This window comes from Pan paniscus, chromosome 5 (genome assembly GCF_029289425.2).
Source record: "Pan paniscus chromosome 5, NHGRI_mPanPan1-v2.0_pri, whole genome shotgun sequence".
Lineage (NCBI taxonomy): Eukaryota > Metazoa > Chordata > Mammalia > Primates > Hominidae > Pan > Pan paniscus.
Window position 1 is genome coordinate 52673290 of NC_073254.2, and position 20177 is coordinate 52693466.

Below are 20177 nucleotides of genomic sequence, written 5' to 3' on the forward strand. Positions count from 1 at the left end.
CATTCTGCAAGACCAGCATTACCCTGACACCAAAACCTGACAAGAACAAAACAACAAAAGAAAACTACAGGCCAATATCCTCAATGAACACAGACACAAAACTTCTCAAAAAAATACTAGCAAACCAAATTTAACAGAGCATCAAAAAGATAATACACCATGATCAAGTGGGATCTAACCCAGGGATGCAAGGATGGTTTAACAGACACAAATCAATAAACGTGATACATTAGATCAACAAAATCGAGGACAAAAACCATATGATCATTTCAATAGACACAGAAAAAGCATTTAATAAAATTCAACATCCCTTCATAATAAGAAGTCTCAACAAACTAGCCATATAAGGATATACCTCAAAATAATAAAAGCCATCTGTGACAAACCCATAGCTAACATCGTACTGAATGGGGAAAAGTTGAAATTCTTTTCTGTAAGAACTGGAACAAGACATGGATGCCCACTCTCACCACTCGTATTCAACATAGTACTAGAAGTCATAGGCAGGGCAATCAAGCAAGAGAAAGAAATAAAAGGCATCCAAATTGGAAAAGAGGATGTCAAATTGTTCCTTTTTGCAGATGACATCTTATATTCAGAAAGACCAAAGGATTCCACCCAAAAACTCTTAAGGGTTGATAAGCAAATTCAGTAAAGCTGCAGGATACAAAACCATCATACAAAATTCAGTAGCATTTCTATACACCAATAATGAACTAGCTAAGAAAGAAGTCAAGAAGGCAATCCCATTTACAATAGCTGCCATGGAAAAAAATTCCTAGGAATAAATTTAACCAAGGAGGTGGAAAATCTCTACAACGAAAACCACAAAATACTGATGAAAGAAACTGAAGAGAATACAAACAAATGGAAACTCATCTTATGCTCATGGATTAGAATAATTAATACCATTAAAATGACTGTACTGCCCAAAACAATATACACATTCAATACAATCTCCATCAAAAATACCAAAAATCCAAAAATGTCGTTTTGTGTTTTTTTTTTTTTTTTTTTTTGAGATGGAATCTCGCTCTGTTGCCAGGCTGGAGTGCAGTGGCACGATCTCATTTCACTGCAACCTCCACCCCACAAGCTCAAGCGATTCTCCCGCCTCAGCCTCCCGAGTAGCTGGGACTATGAGTGTGCGGCACCACATCCAGCTAATTTTTTTGTATTTTTAGTAGAAATGGGGTTTCACCATGTTGGCCAGGATGGTCTCCATCTCTTGACCTAATGAACCGCCTCGGCCTCCCAAAGTGCTGGGATTACACACGTGAGCCACTGCACCCAGCCCAAAAATGTCATTTTTTACAGAAACAGAAAAAAAAAATCCTAAAATTCATGTAGAACCAAAAAAGAGCCAGTATAGCTAAAGCAATCCTAAGAAAAAAGAACAAAGCTAGAGGCTTTGCAGTCACTACCTGACTTCAAAATATAGTACAAGGCTATAGTAATCAAAACAGATGGTATGAGTATAAAAACAGCCCAACAGAGTATACTGGAACACCCAGAAATAAATCCACATATCTACAGCCAACTGATACTCAACAAAGGAACCAAGAACTTACACCAGGGAAAGGATACCCTCTTCAATAAATGGTGCTGGGAAAATTGGATATCCATATGCAAAGTGGACCCCTATCTCTCATCATATACAAAAATCAACTCAAGATTGATTAAGGACTTAAATGTAAGACCTGAAACTATAAAAATAATAGAAGAAAACATAGGGAAACCAGTTCAGGATATTGGTCTAGCCAAATGGGACTGTATTAAATTTAAAAATTTATGCACAGCAAAGTAAATAATCAATAGAGTGATAAGGTAATCTGTTGAATGGGAGAAAATACCCGCAAACTATTCATCTAACAAGGGACTAATATCCAGAATGTACAAATAAAAATTTCATTAAAAAATGGGCAAAGGACATGAATAGACACTTATCAAAAGAAGACATACAAATAGCCAAAGGGTATATGAAAAAATGCTCAACATCACTAAGCATTGGGAAAATGTAAACCAAACCCACAATGAGATATCATCTTACCTCAGTTAGAATGCTATTATTAAAAAGACAAAAATAATAGATGTTGGTAAGAATGAAGAGAAAAAGGAACTCTTATACACTGTTGGTGGGAATGTAAATTAGTACAGAAACCATGGAAAACAGTATAGAGATTTCTCAATAAACTACTACTATTTTTCAAGCTGAGAAATAAATTTTTAAAAATCTAAAAGTACAACTAGAGGAAATGGATAAATTTCTGGAAACATGCAATCTACCAAATGATCCAGCAATTTCACTTCTGGCTATCTATCCAAAAAAAAAGAAATCAGTATTTCAAAGGGATATCTGCACTCACATGTTAATGTGGCACTATTCACAACAGCAGAGAGATGGAATCAACCTAAGTGTCCATCAATGGACGTAAGGGTAAAGAAAATGTGGTACATTTACATAATGCAATACTGTTTGGCCATAAAAAAGAATGAAATCATGTCATTTGCAGCAACACGGATGAAACTGAAGGTCATTATGTTAAGTGATATCATTCAGGCCCAGAAAGACAAACCCCACATGTTTTCTCTCATATGTAGGAGCTAAAAAAACTTGATCATATGAAGATAGAGAACAGAATGATAGATGCCAAAGGGTGGGAAGGGTGTGAGGGTGGGAGGGGGAAATGAAGAAAGGGGGGTGAATAGGTAGGAATTTACAGTTAGTTAGAAGAAATAAGTTCTAATGTTCCATAGCAGACTAGGGTGACTATAGTTAGCAACAATGTATTGTATATTTCAAAGTAGCTAAAAGGACTTGAAATGCTACCAACACATAGAAATGATAAATACTCAAGATGATGAATACTCCAAATAACCTGACTTGGTCATTACACATTCTATGCATGTAAAAAGCATTCACATGTAGCCCATAAATATGTAAAACACTATGTATCAATAAAATTAAAAATTAAAAAAATATAACAGCAACTGTTGATGAAAATGTGAAGAAACTGGAACCCCTATACACTGCTTGTGGGAATGTTCAAAGGTGTGGCCACTTTGGAAAACAACCTGGCAGTTCCTCAGGTGGTTAAATAGAGAGGTGTGATATGATCCAAAAATTCTACTTCTAGATACATACCCAAGAAAAATGAAAACACATGTCCACACAAAAACTTGTTCATGAATCTTCACAGCTGCATTGTTCATAATAAAAAGTGGAAACAACCCAAATGTCCATCAACTGATGAATGGATAGATAAATGTAGTATATCCATACACTGGAATACTGTTCAGCAATAATAAGATTTTGATACATGCTATTAATATAATACGATGAAGCTGCTAAGTGAAAGAAGCCAATAACAAAGGATCATGTATTGTATGATTCCATTTATATGAAATGTATAGAATATACAGACAGAAAGTAGATTAGTGGTTGCCTAGGGCTGGGGAATTAACTGGGGGGATTGGGAGGTGATGGCTATTGGGTATGTGGTTTCTTTCTGGAGTAATGAAAATGTTCAAAAATTGATTGTGGTGATGGATGCAAACTCTGTGAATATACTAAAGCCATGGAATTGTACACTTTCAGTGGGTGAATTGTATGGCATATGAATTGTATCTCAGTAAAGCTGTTTAAAATGTTCAAAAAAAAGACTGTAACATGAAAGATGACCAACAGCAAATAGAGAAAAGTAATGACTCAGAGGACGTGGATACAGTTCAGTAAGCAGAATAAAGCTTCAGGAAAAAAAAACCCTAAATTATCCTCAGAAAGATAAAAGGAAGCATTATTACATCTTTGAAATAGGAATAAATAAAATGATATGAAAAAATAACATTTAGTGAACAAGAAAGCGCTCTTGTAAATTAAAACTATGAGCGACATAAATAATTCAACAAATGGGTTAGAAAGTTAAGTTGAGGAAATTTCCCAGAATGTCAAATCAAATGACAAAGATAAAAAATAGAAGAGAAAGTATAAGAGAATAGAAGAATCAAATGAGGAATTCCACCATCTAATTTAGATGTTCCAGTAAGAAATATGATGTTCCAGAGAAAATATGAGCTAGGAAAGTGCCAAAGTCACACAACAAATTTTCCCACATATGAAGGACATAAGATTCCAGGTTAAAGATCCTACTAAGTAGCCATTACAAGAAATGAGAAAAGATCCACACCAAAGTATATTATTAAGAAACTTTGGAAGATCTTAAAAGTTCTGGAGGGGGAAAAAGCAGGTCATCACAAAGACCTGGGAATCAGGTTCACATAAATTTTTCAAAAGCAACATTGGGGGTGAGAAGATAATAGATCACTTCCTTCCAAATGCTGAGGGAAAAATTAGTGACCATTCCCAGACAAAGTAAATGAAGTATGAGAACAGAATAAAGAAATTTTCATTCAGGCATAAAAAAAATTCACCTTCATCCTCTCTTTGTATTTATGCGAAGAAAAATAAAAATAATAAAATAAAAACTTCACCTCCAATGCATTCACAAGGAACTACCAGAAAATGTGTTCCACCAAAACAAAGGACCAACTTAAGATAAAGAAAGTTATGGGATACTACCGCTTGAGGCCAGGAGTTCAAGACCAGCCTGGCCAACATGGCAAAACCCCTTCTTTACTAAAAATACAAAAATTAGCCAGGCATGGTGGTGCGCACCTGTACTCCAAGCTACTCAGGAGGCTGAGGCATGAGAATTGCTTGAACCTAAGAGGCAGAGGTTGCAGTGAGCCAACACTGTGCCACTGCACTCCAGCCTGAGTGACAGAGCAGGAGTCTGTCTCAAAAAAAAAAAAAGAAAGAAAGAAAGAAAGAAAGAAAGAAAGAAAGAAAGAAAGAAAGTAAGTTATGGGATCCACAAAACAGAGAATGTGAAATGGAATAAAGGCAAGAGGAATTCCTAAGATAATGGGATGGGAGATCCCAGGATGAGAGCCGTAAAACAGGCCCACAGGACAACTAGTCCAGACTGCAGAGGGAAGGCGGGCAGCTCATGGGAACATCTCAAGGGAGAAAGAGAAACTAATTGACCAGATGTGTTAACCAGGTTACAAGAATTTGTGTTGCTCTGACAACACAAATTGTGTTGTGGGGGAAGAATCAGTGATAGTACACAGAAAATTAATGAATGATAGGTATACAGAAAACTAAGCAATTTTTTTTTTTTTTGGAGATGGAGTCTTGCTCTGTTGCCAGGCTAGAGTACAGTGGCACGATTTTGGCTCACTGCAACCTCGCCTCCCAGCTTGGGAGGCTTGAACCCGCCTCCCGGGTTCAAGCAATTCTCTGCCTCAGCCTCCCAAGTAGCTGGGATTACAGGCACCTGCCACCATGCCCAGCTAATTTTTGTATTTTTAGTAGAGATGGGGTTTCACCATCTTGGCCAGGCTGGTCTTGAACTCCTGACCTTGCGTGATCCACCTGCCTCAGCCTCCCAAAGTGCTGGGATTACAGGCATGAGACACTGCGCCTGGCCACTTTTTAACTCTAGGGAAAACAAATGATAAAAAAAAAGGTGATCATACTACACTACATGGCTTGGCTCTGAACGATAGTTACATAGTCATCCTAATGCCAACAAGAAATCTGATACAAAGAAAAACTGTGATTTAACTAAACAGGAGGATGAAGCAGACAGGTGCATGTGTGTACTTGCAAGGGCGGAGGGCAATGAAACTAAATCCTTATCTTTCAAAGTAGGAACACAATAGATAATTCCAGTAATGTAATTAGGAAATAGCAGAATAAGCATATAGTTTAGAATATGAAGATACAGACCAAAAAAAAAAAAAAGTCTAAAAGAGATGAATATGTTTGCCTCAAAATCTAAAAGTCTGACCATGTGTTATATTGGACAAGGTAGGGTGACACAGGCACTCTGACATATTGCCAGAGGAAGTACAAGTTGACATACCCTCAACTAGCAGAATGTTAAATGCACATACCCCTAGAGCCAGCAATTCCCTTATACTACTTTAACTTATGATGTGTTTGCAGCATAGGGAAGAAGAAGAATAGGGATTGCACTGCCGCATCATTTGAACAGCAAGAGAGCCACCTAAATGCTCATCTCTGGGGACTGGTTAAGTACATTATGGTAGATCCCTATCCTTATAATGAAGGACTATGAGCTGGGGGATGGGGGATGGGGAGAGGGAGGAAATGCAAGAGATCTCCAAGGTACAGAAAAATCTGTGTTAAAAGAAAATGGGGTCAATGATGTAATGGCATGTATTAGCTGAATCCAGAGTTGATATGAGTTCTAAAATTACACTGAAGCTGGGTGTGGCAGTTCATGCCTGTAATCCCAGCACTTTGGGAGACCAAGGCGGGAGGATTGCTGGAGCCCAGGAGTTCAAGAGATCAGCCTGGGGCATATAGTGAGACCCTGTCTCTACAAAAAGTAAAAAATTAGGTAGGTGTGGTGGCACATGCCTGTAGTCTCAACTACTTGGAAGGCTGAGGTGGGAGGATCACCTGAGCCTGGGGGATCAAGGCTGCAGTGAGCCGTGACTGCACTGCTGCATTCCAGCCTGGGCGACAGAGCGAGCCCTGTCTCAAAAATAAACAAACAAACAAACATTAAAAATAAAATAAAATTACACTGAGACCTTGAAGGAAAAAAAAAAGTAAATGGGGAGAATATATATACTTGTTTATGCATAAACTATCTCTGAAGGAAAAGGTAGGAGGGAAACATTTCAGTCTACAGTTTTAGATTTTTAAATAACATTAAATATATTTTTTGGAATATATAGTTTTTTTCAAAATTACTTTTCAAAAGAGGAAAAAGAAAAGCAGTTGCTTTCCGAGAATGGGACTTGGGGTAGGGAAGCAGCAGAGGACTGCTGCTTTTCGTTAAAAGTCTTGTGGTTTTACTTCACTCTCAAAACTGTCCATGTATAACTTTGATAATTTTTTTTTTTAATTACAATTAAAAAAAGCAGAGCCTAAGAAAGGGAGCAGAGCCTATGGCGACAAGGAGTGGAAAAGGTACATGGGAAGCATATGTATTTACAGCCTTTGGGAGCAGGGCTGGAAGGCAGGCATGAACCTTTGGAACAGATTCTCGAAAAGGGAAGAAATAATAAAAGCTGTCCCCTGTCAACTGAGCTTACGGCAGTGACGGCGGTGCCCTCTCCAAGTTGTGTGGCACTGAGACGTGACGGGTATTAAAGGCCTTGAGTGAGCATGGAGACTTGCCTGAAGATCCCTCTGACAGTTCTTTATGAGTGAGCCTCTTGAGCTGACCCCACAGCTGCCTGCCGTCCCTCCAAGCATGCTGCTCTTATTGTCTGGCGCATTGTAGTGATGGGCCAAGGACCACATTCATCTCTTTAATCATATCTAAAGATGATCTATGGACTGGGGATATGAGAGAGAGAGCATTTTCCAGAACACTGGGTGAGGTGGGAATTACTGTGTTTTAACAGCCCTTAAGCTGGGCCTGCATGTCTGTCCCCACTAGGTCCCCAAAGGCAGAGCTAGAGAGGGTGTCCTATGTGGCAGAGACTCAAAATCAGCCCGGATCCTGTTTATTCCCTTCTGAAGAGCTTCCTTGGCCCCAGATCTCTGATACCAGTCTAAAGTGGAGACTCAGTGTACAGGCCTCTGTCTAATCTGGCACCCCAGGAGTATGTTCTTTTGTTCTGCAGGATGCTTAACTGGATTTTATAGCTGTCTCGCTGCCCAGACTTACAGGGAATTCTGGGTTCGTTCCATTCACCCTGTTTGTCCATTCAACAACTATTTATTGAGACCCTCTATGTGTCAGGCTTAGGAAAAATGGGGCCAAGCTGGTCTAACCTGACTGCAGACCTGAGGCAGCAGAAAACCGCATTAGGAGCTAAGGGAATTAGTGATTGTTTTGGCCACATGCTGACTAGCCAAAGGCTCACTAAGATCAAAAGTCACACATGGGAGCCTCACAGACATACCTTGCTGGTTTCCTGAGTATTTTTTAAAAAGTTGAGTTAGCTGCCACTTAAACATTGGGAAATTTCACAGCAAAACAGAGATGCCTCCCTTCTCTTGAAAACCAGAAGATCTGGCATGCATGAGTCCTCTTCCCTGCCTGACAACAGCTGGAGATGAGGAGAGCTTTTGGTGGTCTCTCTTACTCCCTGCGCCTGCCCTGGCCTGCTTTGCTCCCTCACATCACCCATCTGGTCTAAGGAGGTGGCCGAGTGTCTACCCCAGCCTTAGATAGAGCTCGGTGTTAAAATGGACTCTTGTACAGTAATCTCACCAGGTTCAAAATTCTTTGCGGATTTAGCACCAGAACTGACATAAAAATCATGTTTCAGGATTAAGAAAAGTAAATCCTTATACTGTTTTGTTCTTGGCCTCGAGACAGGTACAGCTGAGGACATAAGAACTAACTACAGTCCTCACTTCCTGCTGCCTGCCTTCCCTTGGCTGTGGTTAGCAGAAGTCTGGTTATAGCTGGACCAGTGGGTCTTAACCTTGGCTGCACATCAGAAACACCCGTGGAGCTAAACTTTTGAACTCCCAGACCACAGCCCACACCAATTAACGCTCAAAACCTCTGGGGGGGTGGGCCCCGCTTGAGTCCTTTTTAAATTCCTCAGGTGATTTCAATGTATGGCCAAGGCGGGCCCCTTGCCCAGGTTGGGGATTGAGTGTTAGGAGCAGCTTGCTAGAATGGACATGTGGCATCTTCTGTCCCGACTACAGTCCGCTTCCACCTCCCTGCCTGACTTCCCTCCTGGGATTCCTTGATCTAGGTAGGTGAGCATTTGATGCTTTCTGGCAGAGGAGGAACTTCAGACTTCCGTCTGGTAAATGCACTTGCATCTACTGCTCTAACGTAAGCCAATCTTGAGTTTTACCTTCTGTGCTCATAGCATAATTTTCCCTTTTAGAGGGGTTGCCTCTCAAAGAGAGGGGCAGGACCCTCCTACCAGCTCCTCATATTCTAACGCTGTGGCAGCTACAGAAAGAGATGTGTCCCAGGGGCATCCGTGGCGGTTTGAATGACTACGTGGGGAGACAGGGGAGGGGGGTGTTTTAATGCTCGACGTCTCACTCAGTACCCCAGCCCCAACCTTGCTCCCACTCTGCCATACAGCCTCCTTGATTCCCCTAAGGGGATGCAGTAATTGATGATTAGCATTCCAAAGCTTGGCTTACATCCTGCTAGCCCGTCATATTTAATTACATTTTAACTATATTCGTCTTCGATAATAGCACGAACATAATTTAGATAATTATCTCTCTCTCTCTCTTATTCTCTGACTCTGTCTCACTTAGAGCTTCCTGCAACAAAAATCACTTTCTCGGCTCAAACACATAAACAGACTCTGGGGCCAAGTGCTTTTCTCTCTCCTGCAGCAGTAGCTGTACTAGAAACGCAATGATTTTGAGTATCATGCAGAAAAAAAGGAAATTCGTGTTTCTTCCTGTCTCTGTATTCATGTTTGTACACAAGTGGTGGTGGGAGAGTGCGTGTGTTTGTGTGTGTGTGTGTGTGTGTGTGTGTCTGCATCTGGGCAAGAGTTTTTGTGTAGTACAGAAACAGGAGACGCCTAGTCAATCAAATTAGTGTCTATGAAGCACCCTCTTGGTCTGGCATTTCTTTCTTAAAGGTTTAATGGTTTCGCTCCCAAATTTAAACTCTGTTGAAACAGTTCTAAATGTCTAGTAAGTCTTTTGAAGAGATGTGTTCTTTCCAATAGGGTTTCTGTCACACTTGGATCTTATAATTAATTACCTTTACCCTTGTCTATTATCCGCCTTCTCCAAGAGACCATCAGGTATGAGAGAGAAACTGGGACTCTTCAGGGACAGTGTGTCTTGAACACACTGCTACACATTACCAGGCGTCCCAGTCCCTCCTGAACATCAAGTGGATCACACACATCTGAGTTCCTCGGCCTAACAGCTCCCCTCCCCTTCCCCATTCTGGGCAAAAGGATCAGAGCCTTTGTTGGTTTTCCTAGAGAAGCTGGCCATTGTAGCTCTTTAGGTACAAAGATTTTTATGTTGCAAAGTTCAAGTCTCTGAGAAGATTCTGAACAAATAAGGAATAAGAAATGGGTTCATAAGGCCAGGCACGGTGGCTCACGCCTGTAATCCCAGCACTTTGGGAGGCCGAGGCGGGTGGATCATGAGGTCAGGAGATCGAGACCATCCTGGCTAACACGGTGAAACCCCATCTCTACTAAAAATACAAAAAATTAGCCGGGCATGGTGGTGGGCGCCTGCAGTCCCAGCTGCTCGGGAGGCTGAGGCAGGAGAATGGTGTGAACCTGGGAGGCAGAGCTTGCAGTGAGCCGAGATAGCACCACTGCACTCCAGCCTGGGCGAAAGAGCGAGACTCCGTCTCACAAAAAAAAAAAAAAAAAAAATTCACTCTAGGCTATGTGCAGTGGCTCACACCTATAATCCCAGCACTGTGGGAGGCCTAGGTAGATGGATCACTTGAAGCCAGGAGTTCAAGACCAGCCTGGCCAACATGGCGAAGGCCCATCTCTACTAAAAAATACAAAAATTAGGGGGGTGTGGTGGTGCATGCCTATAATCCTAGCTACTCAGGAGGCGGAGGCACGAGACTCGCTTGAACCCAGGAGGTGGAGGTTGCAGTGAGCTGAGATTAAGCCACTGCCCTCCAGCCTGGGCAACAGAGCAAGATTCCGTCTTAAAAAAAAAAAATCACTCTGGCTCAACCTTGTCTGATGTTGAACAGGAATATGGGGCTATATTTGTGTAGTTAACAAACTCTTGCTGTCACTTGTTTGAGGCCAAAATTCCTAGCTGTTCTTGGAAATAAACACTCAGACCAGATTTCAGGAGCTAGGCAGAGTGTCTAGACCAACATTTTGCCACCACTGTGTTGAGTCCACCAATTGACCCTTCTCGTGTGACTGACCCATGGCTGGGTGATGTGGGGAAGGGAAATCAGCAATTTGCTGATTCTGGCAACTGCGTAGTAACCTGTTGGCCCACCAGAAAAATTATTATAGAAACCATTTAACGTGGTCCCAGGAGAGGCTGTGGGGTCCTGTCCTTGGTGATGTTAAAGAGGGGCACAGGAGTGGCCCTCCCTTGGTGGCCAGGAGAATGTTAAAGCCTGGAACTCTTTCTGAGCAGGGGCTCTCCACCCATGGCGCAGGCTCTGGGCTAATCACTCCCGTTCCTCAGCGATGGCTGCTGGGTAGAGTGAGGTGGACGCAACACTGGGCAACACTGGTCTGTGCTGAGGGGCCTGCCTGGGGCTGTGGTTTCATGTGTGTGAAATTCCTATACAGAACAAGCTGGGCTACTCTGGGCCAGCCTGCGCTGGGGGACAGGAGGGTTGAGAGGGGGTGACACAGGACTATGGGGCATGACCCTGCACAGGCTTCACAAACTTTGATTTGCTCCCTGTTGCTCAGAAGGTTGTTCCTACTTTTGACCTCTCAGTACCTAGCTTAGAGGCTTGGGAATTTTGCTGAAATTTGCCTGAAAAATAACAAAAACCAGGGTGTAGGTCTCCACTAAATGGCAATGGCAGAGCCAGCCGCTCGGCCACACCCCTTGCCAGCAGGCATCTCTGGAGGCTGGTGAGGGGAGGGAGAAAATTCAGTCTGCTGTTCCCCAGAGGATTTACTGCCCCCAGAAAACACAATGCTAAACAAAGTGATTGATTTAATGACGTCAGCAGCTCCTTTCAGCCTGTGAGGAGGGCAGGTGAGCTCCTCCAAGGAGACGGCCTCCTTCTCCTGGCTCCGTGTGGCTGTCCAATACCACCCCCTTCTCCCCCAGCAGCGCATTCCCTCCCAGAAGCACCCTGGAAATGTGAGGACTAGGCATGGGCAGGAGCCAATTTTCAAATGTTAAGAATTTGGCAATTTCATTTCCTAATGTTTTAAATACCAAAGGGATTTAGAATACAATGAGGACTAACTGGCCCCTGAATTTCAGGTGTTTTTTTTTTTTAAGGCTGCTTTTGTGGAAATTAATGTCAAAAGCCCATGCAAAACAAAGCCCAGCCCTGACCTATGATCTCACACACAGCTAGGCAAGCGAGTGGCCTTCCAGAAGGATCACCAGATGGTCTCAGAATCAAACCTGATCAATTTCATACCTAAAAGTTACACTAAACCCCTGTGGGTATTTTAGATCTGACGACAAGCCAAATTCGTTCAGCACCTGACAGTGGGGAGATATTCAGTAAAAACTTTAAAAATAGACTCTCCCTCTCCAGCCATTAAGGGCCTGATATTTGCAGCTGAACAGACAAGAAGTTGGGAGCACTTGGGAGAGCTTAAAAAAATCTCTGGAGTAAAAAAAAAAATGTTTTCCTATGATGAAAACTATTGCCCTTAGCACAGAGCGGCCCAAGATTAGCCTAGAGCTATTTAACACACTGGAATCTCTGAATATGAGTTCTGTAACAAAAAGGTGACAAGTCTTTGAGGCAGGCCCCATAAAGGCCCTTTCCGGGATCTGCATTAACTGTCACATTCAACACAAAGCACTGCATTCAAGACAGTGAATGATCTGCAAGCCAATGTGAGGCAGTATGTGGCATGTAACAATCTTTCTTCTGGGACAGTTTCTGTCAATAAAAAAGTTGAATTAAAAAAAATAAAAAAAATCATGGCTGGGCGTGGTGGCTCACGCCTGTAATCCCAGCACTTTGGGAGGCTGAGGCGGGCGGATCATGAGGTGAGGAGATCGAGACCCTCCTGGCTAACATGGTGAAACCCCATCTCTACTAAAAATACAAAAAAAATTAGCCGGGTGTGGTGGCAGGCGCCTGTAGTCCCAGCTACAGGCTGAGACTGAGCTGGAGGCTGAGGCAGGAAAATGGCATGAACCCAGGAGGCGGAGCTTGCAGTGAGCTGAGATTGCGCCACTGCACTCCAGCCTGGGTGACAGAGCGAGACTCCATCTCAAATAAACAAACAAACAAACAAAAATAATAATAATTTCTCCCTCTTTTCAAACATTTTCTTGATTTAAAAAAAGTCACCATTAGCACTCTCTGGTGTTGATGACTTTTCGGGTCTGTCTGTGTTGGCCTAGATTTCTCTCAGGCTTATAAAAGGTGCATGTTCTCTCCAAGGCCCCTCGCTCCCCACTGGCTGGTTCCAAGTCACTCTCTGGCCCCTCCCTCAGATTCCTGCCATACACTGGCCTAGATGCAGGCAAGGATGGGCTTTCTCTGCAACCCTGCTTCTTCCTGCACATCTCAGCGCCCTCAGCCAGGCGCCATGTGGCATTATGCCAGTGCCAGAGTGTAGCAAGGACTGACCTAGCCCGCTGGCTCCCTGTGAGTTCACAAAGAAGGTGGACAATGAGACAGGACAGGTGACAAGGGCATATGTTAAGTACATACATGAAGTTAAATAATTTAAATCATTTGACACAAAAACCAGATGCCAAGACAGGCAGGGGGATCAGCTGGGCACTGAGAGAGGCTAAAGGTGTGACAGGGCAGGGAGAGTCTGCAGGTCACTTTAGTTGGCCAGAAGAGCGAAAACAGGGAGGAGGAGGCTGCAAGGGAGGTCGTGTGCTTTTTGTGAGGAATCCTAATTCCCCTCAAACCAGCAACCCCAGAGATTCCCAACCCATATTTTGCCAGCCTGGGCTTCCTGTGTGCCCAAGGTTTGATGCCATGTATTTCATTACACCTGCTTTGAATTTTGTTCATGCCATCAGGGCTAAGATATCAAGCAATGACTTCTTTACTACTTCATAGTAAACAAGCAGCCATAAGACACAAGAAAATATGGCTTCCTTTCAGACTGTGTTTCAGTCTACCCCTAGCTATTCACCGTACTAGTCCCCTGCCCTGAAGGTTTAGCAGAGTTGAAGGCAGATGCCAAAAAGTCAAAAATTGCATTCAACAAGGTTAAAAGTTATCCTTGGCACATGGAAATCTCTTGCAATAAAATAACATAAGGCACTTGCTGAAGCTACATCAGCTGATTTTTCTGTATTATTTCTTGAGGAGGAAGGTTGCTGGGTGAAGGGGATGGGTGAAAAAACTGACCAGTAACTCTTTCTGATTCTATTGTCAGGCTTTAAAATCAGATGGATCAGCTATTAATCTCAGAAAGCCAGCAGTGAACGTGTGCAATAAATTTGTCATCATTTTATGAATAAGCTCTCGGTCATGAGGGCTTACTGTCTGGCAATTCACCTTTTCCATGATATTTTCTATCACTTGTATTTTGGAGCAGCTTAGAAAGAATATTATTTGTGTTCCTGCAGATCTGAACATAAAAAGCCCTTAGAGTGATGGAGACGAACAGGCAAGCTTCAATGTCGGCCTCCGGGCTCGCTAAGCAAATAGTTTACCCACGCGCGAGTGAACAGCACCAGGGGACAGGAATCACTCTTCCCAGGCCAGGAGAGCACTCATCCCCTCAAGAGCTGCTAATGAAGGCCCTGTTAGCGCTGGATGACGTCGCACATACCCATTGGCTTTCTGTCAAAGATTGTCAAATAGAGCTGTTGGTAATCACAGCTGGCAAGTTATTTAGTCAATATTTTTGAAAAGTTCAACGGAGTGTGTGAAAGCATAAAGTAGATTTTCCTAAAGTTATCAGATGATTTACTCATCTCCCCACTTTGTGATGGCTCAGCTGCCATCAGAATCACACTGGTGTCCTGCTGGGCAGCCCTGGAGGGGTGTGGGGCAGGAGATGTAGAGACAGATGAAATTTCAGCTGTTTTATCATTCAGCTGTTTTTTCCCGTCAAGTCAGCAGAACTCTAGATCTGAAACTCCATACTGTGGAGCCTTCAGAGATTAACAATAACAACAAAAAAATCAGACCAATCCCTCCCCACCTGCACCCCCCACACCACTGCCACTAATCCTTCCATTGTTCCATTCCATCCCTTGCCTAAATACTGCCCCAGGGGGAAGGCCCTCAATATCAATTTTCGGGTTCTGAGGAGGACATCTCTATTTTCACCTATCACTTCTTGTGAAGAAGCACGGCTCTGTTCTATAATTAGAGATGACAAGTATTCTTTTGGGGCCATTTCTTCTGGATGTAACAAAACATCACAAAGGGGAAACACACTCAATTAAGAATGCAACTCTGACATTGTACAGTTTGTTGACTCAGAGCACGTGATTGGGCCTCTACTCTGAGTGATGGCTGTACCCTTGGGGTATCCATCTTTGTTTTTATGATTTTCATTTTCTTATCTTCAATTTTATAACCTTCATGAGAAAGAAAAACCATGATTCCCAACTTTGGGTCAAAATGCCCCAATTAGCAGACAGACCTGTGGACCAGCAGACTGGTACAGGATCTGTGGAGCACTCCTCACAGTCCTTGGCTAGGACTATGGTGGCCAAGCAAGTCTATCAAGCCTTCTGCAGAAATGGAAGCATTTGGGAAACACAGGTTCCCTCTTAAGATCTTAGACGTTAGAATTCCCAAGTCTGAGTCCCTGGAGAAGTGGATTTTCTGCAAGTATAATGGCAGGTTTATGTCCCATCTCCTAAACTCTATTATTTCCCTGTGGACCACAGTGGTTGGCAGCTGGTAAAAGCATCTGAAGGATTTGTCATGGTAGTGAAATTCTCACTGGTCCTCATAACAGAACCACTATACAATGAACTGTGTTACAGCTGTCACTAACACCTTCATAGTCAGTGAGGAATATAGCAACCACCTTCTGGACAACCCCAGTGATGCTCTAGTCCAGGGCTTCCCATTGGTGGGGGTAGGGGTGTGCATCCGCAAGTGATTCTGATGCATATTCTGATGCGCTATTCCAAGGTTCTCAAACATGAAGTTCAGCATCACCTGTTGGGGATGCTAAACACAGACTGTTGGTCCACCCTTGGGGTTTCAGATTCAGTAGGTAGGAGAGGTGGGGCCTGAGAAGTTGCATTTCTAATGTGTTCCCAGGTGATGCTGATGGCCTGGGAGCCACACTTTAAGAATCCCTGTTCTGGGCCAGGCGCAGTAGCTCATGCCTGTAATCCCAGCACTTTGGGAGGCCGAGGTGGGTGGATCATGAGGTCAGGAGATCAAGACCATCCTGGCCAACATGGTGAAACCCTTTCTCTACTAAGGATACAAAAAGAAAAAAATTAGCCAGGCCTGGTGGCGGGTGCCTGTAGTCCTAGCTACTCAGGAAGCTGAGGCAGGAGAATCGCTTGAACCTGGGAGGCAGAGGTTGCAGTGAGCCGAGATAGTGCCACTGCACTCCAGCCTGGGTGACAGAGCAAGACTCCATCTCAAAAAAAAAAAAGAATCCCCGTCCTACAACAAAGTGGTCAAGCCTATGCCCCATCAGGTAGAAGGTGGCAAAGTGGAAAAATCAAGGGAGGCTTTAAGAATAAGAAAGTAAGGAAGACTTAGGAAGATAATTTTAGTGACAGTGAGGATGAGGGACTGACATGGAGATACCGTGGGCAAGAAGGTTCCAAATGCAGTTCTCAAAAGTATTCCACAGGTATCCTGGTCAGGCGGAGAGGTTTGTGAATCCAGGATTACTAGGGTGGGAGAGGGGCTGTGATGGAACAGAATGTCTAACAGACTAGGAATCACAACATCTGGGTTTGGGCCCAGTTTGGTTTTTTTAAACATTATTATTTTCTTTTTTTTTTTTTAACTGAGAGAGACAGCCAACACGTGGGCCCAGGTTTTGCCCTTCACTGGCCGCATGGCCTTGGGCAAATCACTTGATCACTTGAGTCTCTGCTGTCACACCTGGAAAACCCTATGCTGCAGGGAGCTGCGCAAGTCAAACAAGGCAGAGGCTGGCAGAGGCTGCTGTAAACTATCCCTATGAAGGTAAGGCCTTACCCTGCTGCTGCTCCATTGTCCCCGAGGGATGTCCTACCTGTTGCGGGACCAACTGACCCTCCCTTACATGGTAAGTCTACCCTGGGCTCTGCCTTCAATCTACTCCTTAGGAAGGAGGAATATGGGAACTAGCTCAGCAGTCACATGAGCCTTGTTCTGGATCCCGTTCTGGTTGTGTAGTTGGGTCCTAGGAACTGGCTCTCACTGGTTCCTGATAATTCACCAGTATGTCATATCTCTGGTTCCAGTAATTATTCTATATTCAAGTCTATGCCTACCCCCAGGGGCAACAAATGTTTTCTGTAAAGAGCCAGACAGTAAATATTTTAGGTCACACAGATCTCTGTCACACATTCATTTTTAAAATGTAAAAACCATTCTTAGCTTTGTACTAAAGCAGATTGCGGACAACTTTGGCCCTAATTCCTGTTCTACCCAATCCTCCGAACTTCTGAAAGGCCTAAGTTCCTGTTGTAACCTTTCCAACCCTCTTTGTGCTGCAGTCTGTTTTCTGAACCTGCTACCACTTGCCTGGAACACTCCCTAAGTGCCAGATTCTATGCTGTGCTAATTTACCTGTTGTCCTGAACAACCCAACCCCTTGGACCTGCCAGATGTCCCCTGGGATTTCTTATCCTGACTTTCACTCATTTCTACTTTAGATCCCTTCCCAAATATTCTGTGCCATTCCAGTAGGTGTGGCCCATGTCCAGGCCCTGACTTTCCTGGTCTGGAATGTCTACCACTAGTTGCCTAGCCTCTAAATCCTGAAGTTGAATGTGTGTGTGGCACGGACAGAAGCTCACAAGAAGGACAGCCATACTGAGGCTATGATGGGGCAACTTCATGAAGGAAATGCTGGTCAGCTTGACTTAATTTTTTTTATTCTCAAATCCCAACTGATCAACTGACTGTATATTTCTCAGGCATAAAAATTTAATGACAATTTCTAGTTCTACATGGCATTTTATCTGATATGGGAAGAACAATCCATTTATGAGGGTGACTTTTACAAAGACCATCTCCAGTATACTTTTTTGGAGTACCCGCCCAGGCTGTGTACCAGGTTTGGTGATACTGACAGTTACTGATGACTGACTAGCTCTTTGTATAGGGTCTAGCAAGGAGCAATACAGCCCAAGTGCTGCCCAGTCTATTTCTTCAAAAGGAGGATGAGGAGAGGGACAGATAGTATTAAGTCATTACTATCACTTTCTTTTCTTTTTTTTTTTTTTTTTTTTTTTTTGAGACCGAGTCTTGCTCTGTTGCCAGGCTGGAGTGTAGTAGCACAAGCTTGGCTCACTGCCAGCTCCGCCTCCTGGGTTCAAATGATTCCCCCACCTCAGCCTCCTGAGTAGCTGGAACTACAGGTGTGCGCCACCACACCCAGCTAGTATTTTTTTTTTTTTTTTTTTGTATTTTAGTAGAGACAGGGTTTCAGCATGTTGGCCAGGATGGGCTCAATCTCTTGACCTCATGATCCACCCACCTCAGCCTCCCAAAGTGCTGGGATTACAGTTGTGAGCCACCATGCCCGGCCTCACTTTTTCTTTCTTAGACTAAATACTCTCTCTTTACTGAATCACCCACCTAGGTTCACTTCTCCACTTTCAACTTTCTGAGTCTCTGACTTAAAACTGTTCCATTACGTCATATCACCTAGATGCTGGGTTGTCATGCATCTTACCTGAGCTATTATGAAACAACACAATAGCAGAATTTGGTTATTCACTAAGAATAAATAAAGCCAGATGGTCTCAAGATGAGTGTGTGTTCTTACAGTAAAATGAACTCAGCAGTCACTAAAAAGATGAAAAAGCAGATACTGTTGGCTGGTTTTGCCATATAAGCCACCAATAAACATTTGTTATACTTTTCTGCAACATGATGACCTAAAATACATATACAATTATAAATCATTTCAAACACTAAGGAGGGCATTTGGCTATCTCTGCCATCTTTCCTCTCCAAAGAGCTGGATAATTAGACCCTCTTTGGAGGATACATTTTTAATATGGTATATCAGTAATATTTCATGTTATTTAATATGGTAATATGGTATATCAGAGTCATGTGTTGATGTGGCTTTCCGTGCTTAAAATACCTAACCAACCACGGAAGTAAATTTGTTAACTATCAAGATAATGAAAAAGTGCGTCTACCTCTTGGGCTGATGTGTTTTGCGTCTCTGGGCTGGTGGCAATGGAGGTGGGTACAGGGAACATGAGGCTGAGAACATGGCAGTGGGTGATGGTGTTGGGGGACATGCCCTAGATGGTGAGCGTGCCCTCTCAGGGCACGGCCCCACCTTCCTCAGCACCGTGGGTCTGCAATACTGATGTTCACTAGTCCCACTGCAAAGCAGGCTGTGTTCTCACAGCTCCAAACTGAATACAAAGGTTCTTTGAATGGGAGTTTACTCTTGGCTTTCTTTGAATAAGCTACTGATTCACTTTGGCAGTGAAAAAAGCTCCATCCCACCCCAAAGTAGCTTGTACTTGAAATACAGCTTCTAAGAAACAGGTATAACCCTATCAGTGTTTTCACTAGGACTTGAATCCTTTCTGCATGGTTTGAAAATATACATTTGTACTGGCCAACAGGGATCTTTTACTCAACTCTCATAAAGTTTTACAATGTATGATTCATTTTAGAAATGAGACTTGATAATGCAGATTTATCACAATGAGAAGGCTGCCTTTAAAATGTGATTTAATGATGCCTATACTTATTTGCTGACATCTTTATAAAACTGTTAGTGTGGAAATATATTTGTCTTTTCGAAAATAATTCTTCCTTTTACAAGTGTTGTGCAACACAAGAGCCGTACATTAAAAATGCAGCCGAAAGAATAGCAGTGGTTTAATTATGCGAAGACAATGTCACACCAAGCACCATCACTGCCTTCTTGAGATTCTTGGGACACTACCAGGCCTGGCAAATATATTCTCCTTTCCAGCTCCCTCCACCCATGCATGTGAGTCTAGGCTTGGGGCTGCTACTGTAACCAGAGGGTAGAGAAAGGCTTTCCAAGGTCATACAGATGCAAGAATGCAGTAAATAAATGGCCACTGATTACGATTTAGCACTGCTTTTCTTTCTACCTCAACCAGGGTTACGAGCAGATCTTGATGATTTAACCTTTCAGCCAATTAGAACAGAAGGTTTGATTGACAGCCAATGAATAAATAACATTTTAGTGCAGGAGACAGAATCATCCTCCCCTATTAATCAGTCCCTCTGCCCATGTGCAGGTAACACAATATTTATCTCGCCACTCTGTTACAGTCCCTTGGGGTATCATTTCATGGCCTACCAGTAAAAACTTCACATCTACAGCAACTGCCCCTCTATTACTGTCGATAACATCTAATT

General features: G+C 43.0%; 1 protein-coding gene and 1 non-coding gene across 7 annotated transcripts in view; one reads left to right on the plus strand and one right to left on the minus strand.

Annotated features, from left to right (window-relative positions):
* The window catches only part of BTBD9 (BTB domain containing 9), a 483830-nt gene that overhangs the window by 32601 nt on the left and 431052 nt on the right, over positions 1-20177 (minus strand). The window lies entirely within an intron of this gene.
* Positions 6228-6299, plus strand: LOC112440250 (small nucleolar RNA SNORD45). Its single transcript, XR_003028425.1, has one exon. It is a non-coding gene; the product is annotated as a small nucleolar RNA SNORD45 (small nucleolar RNA).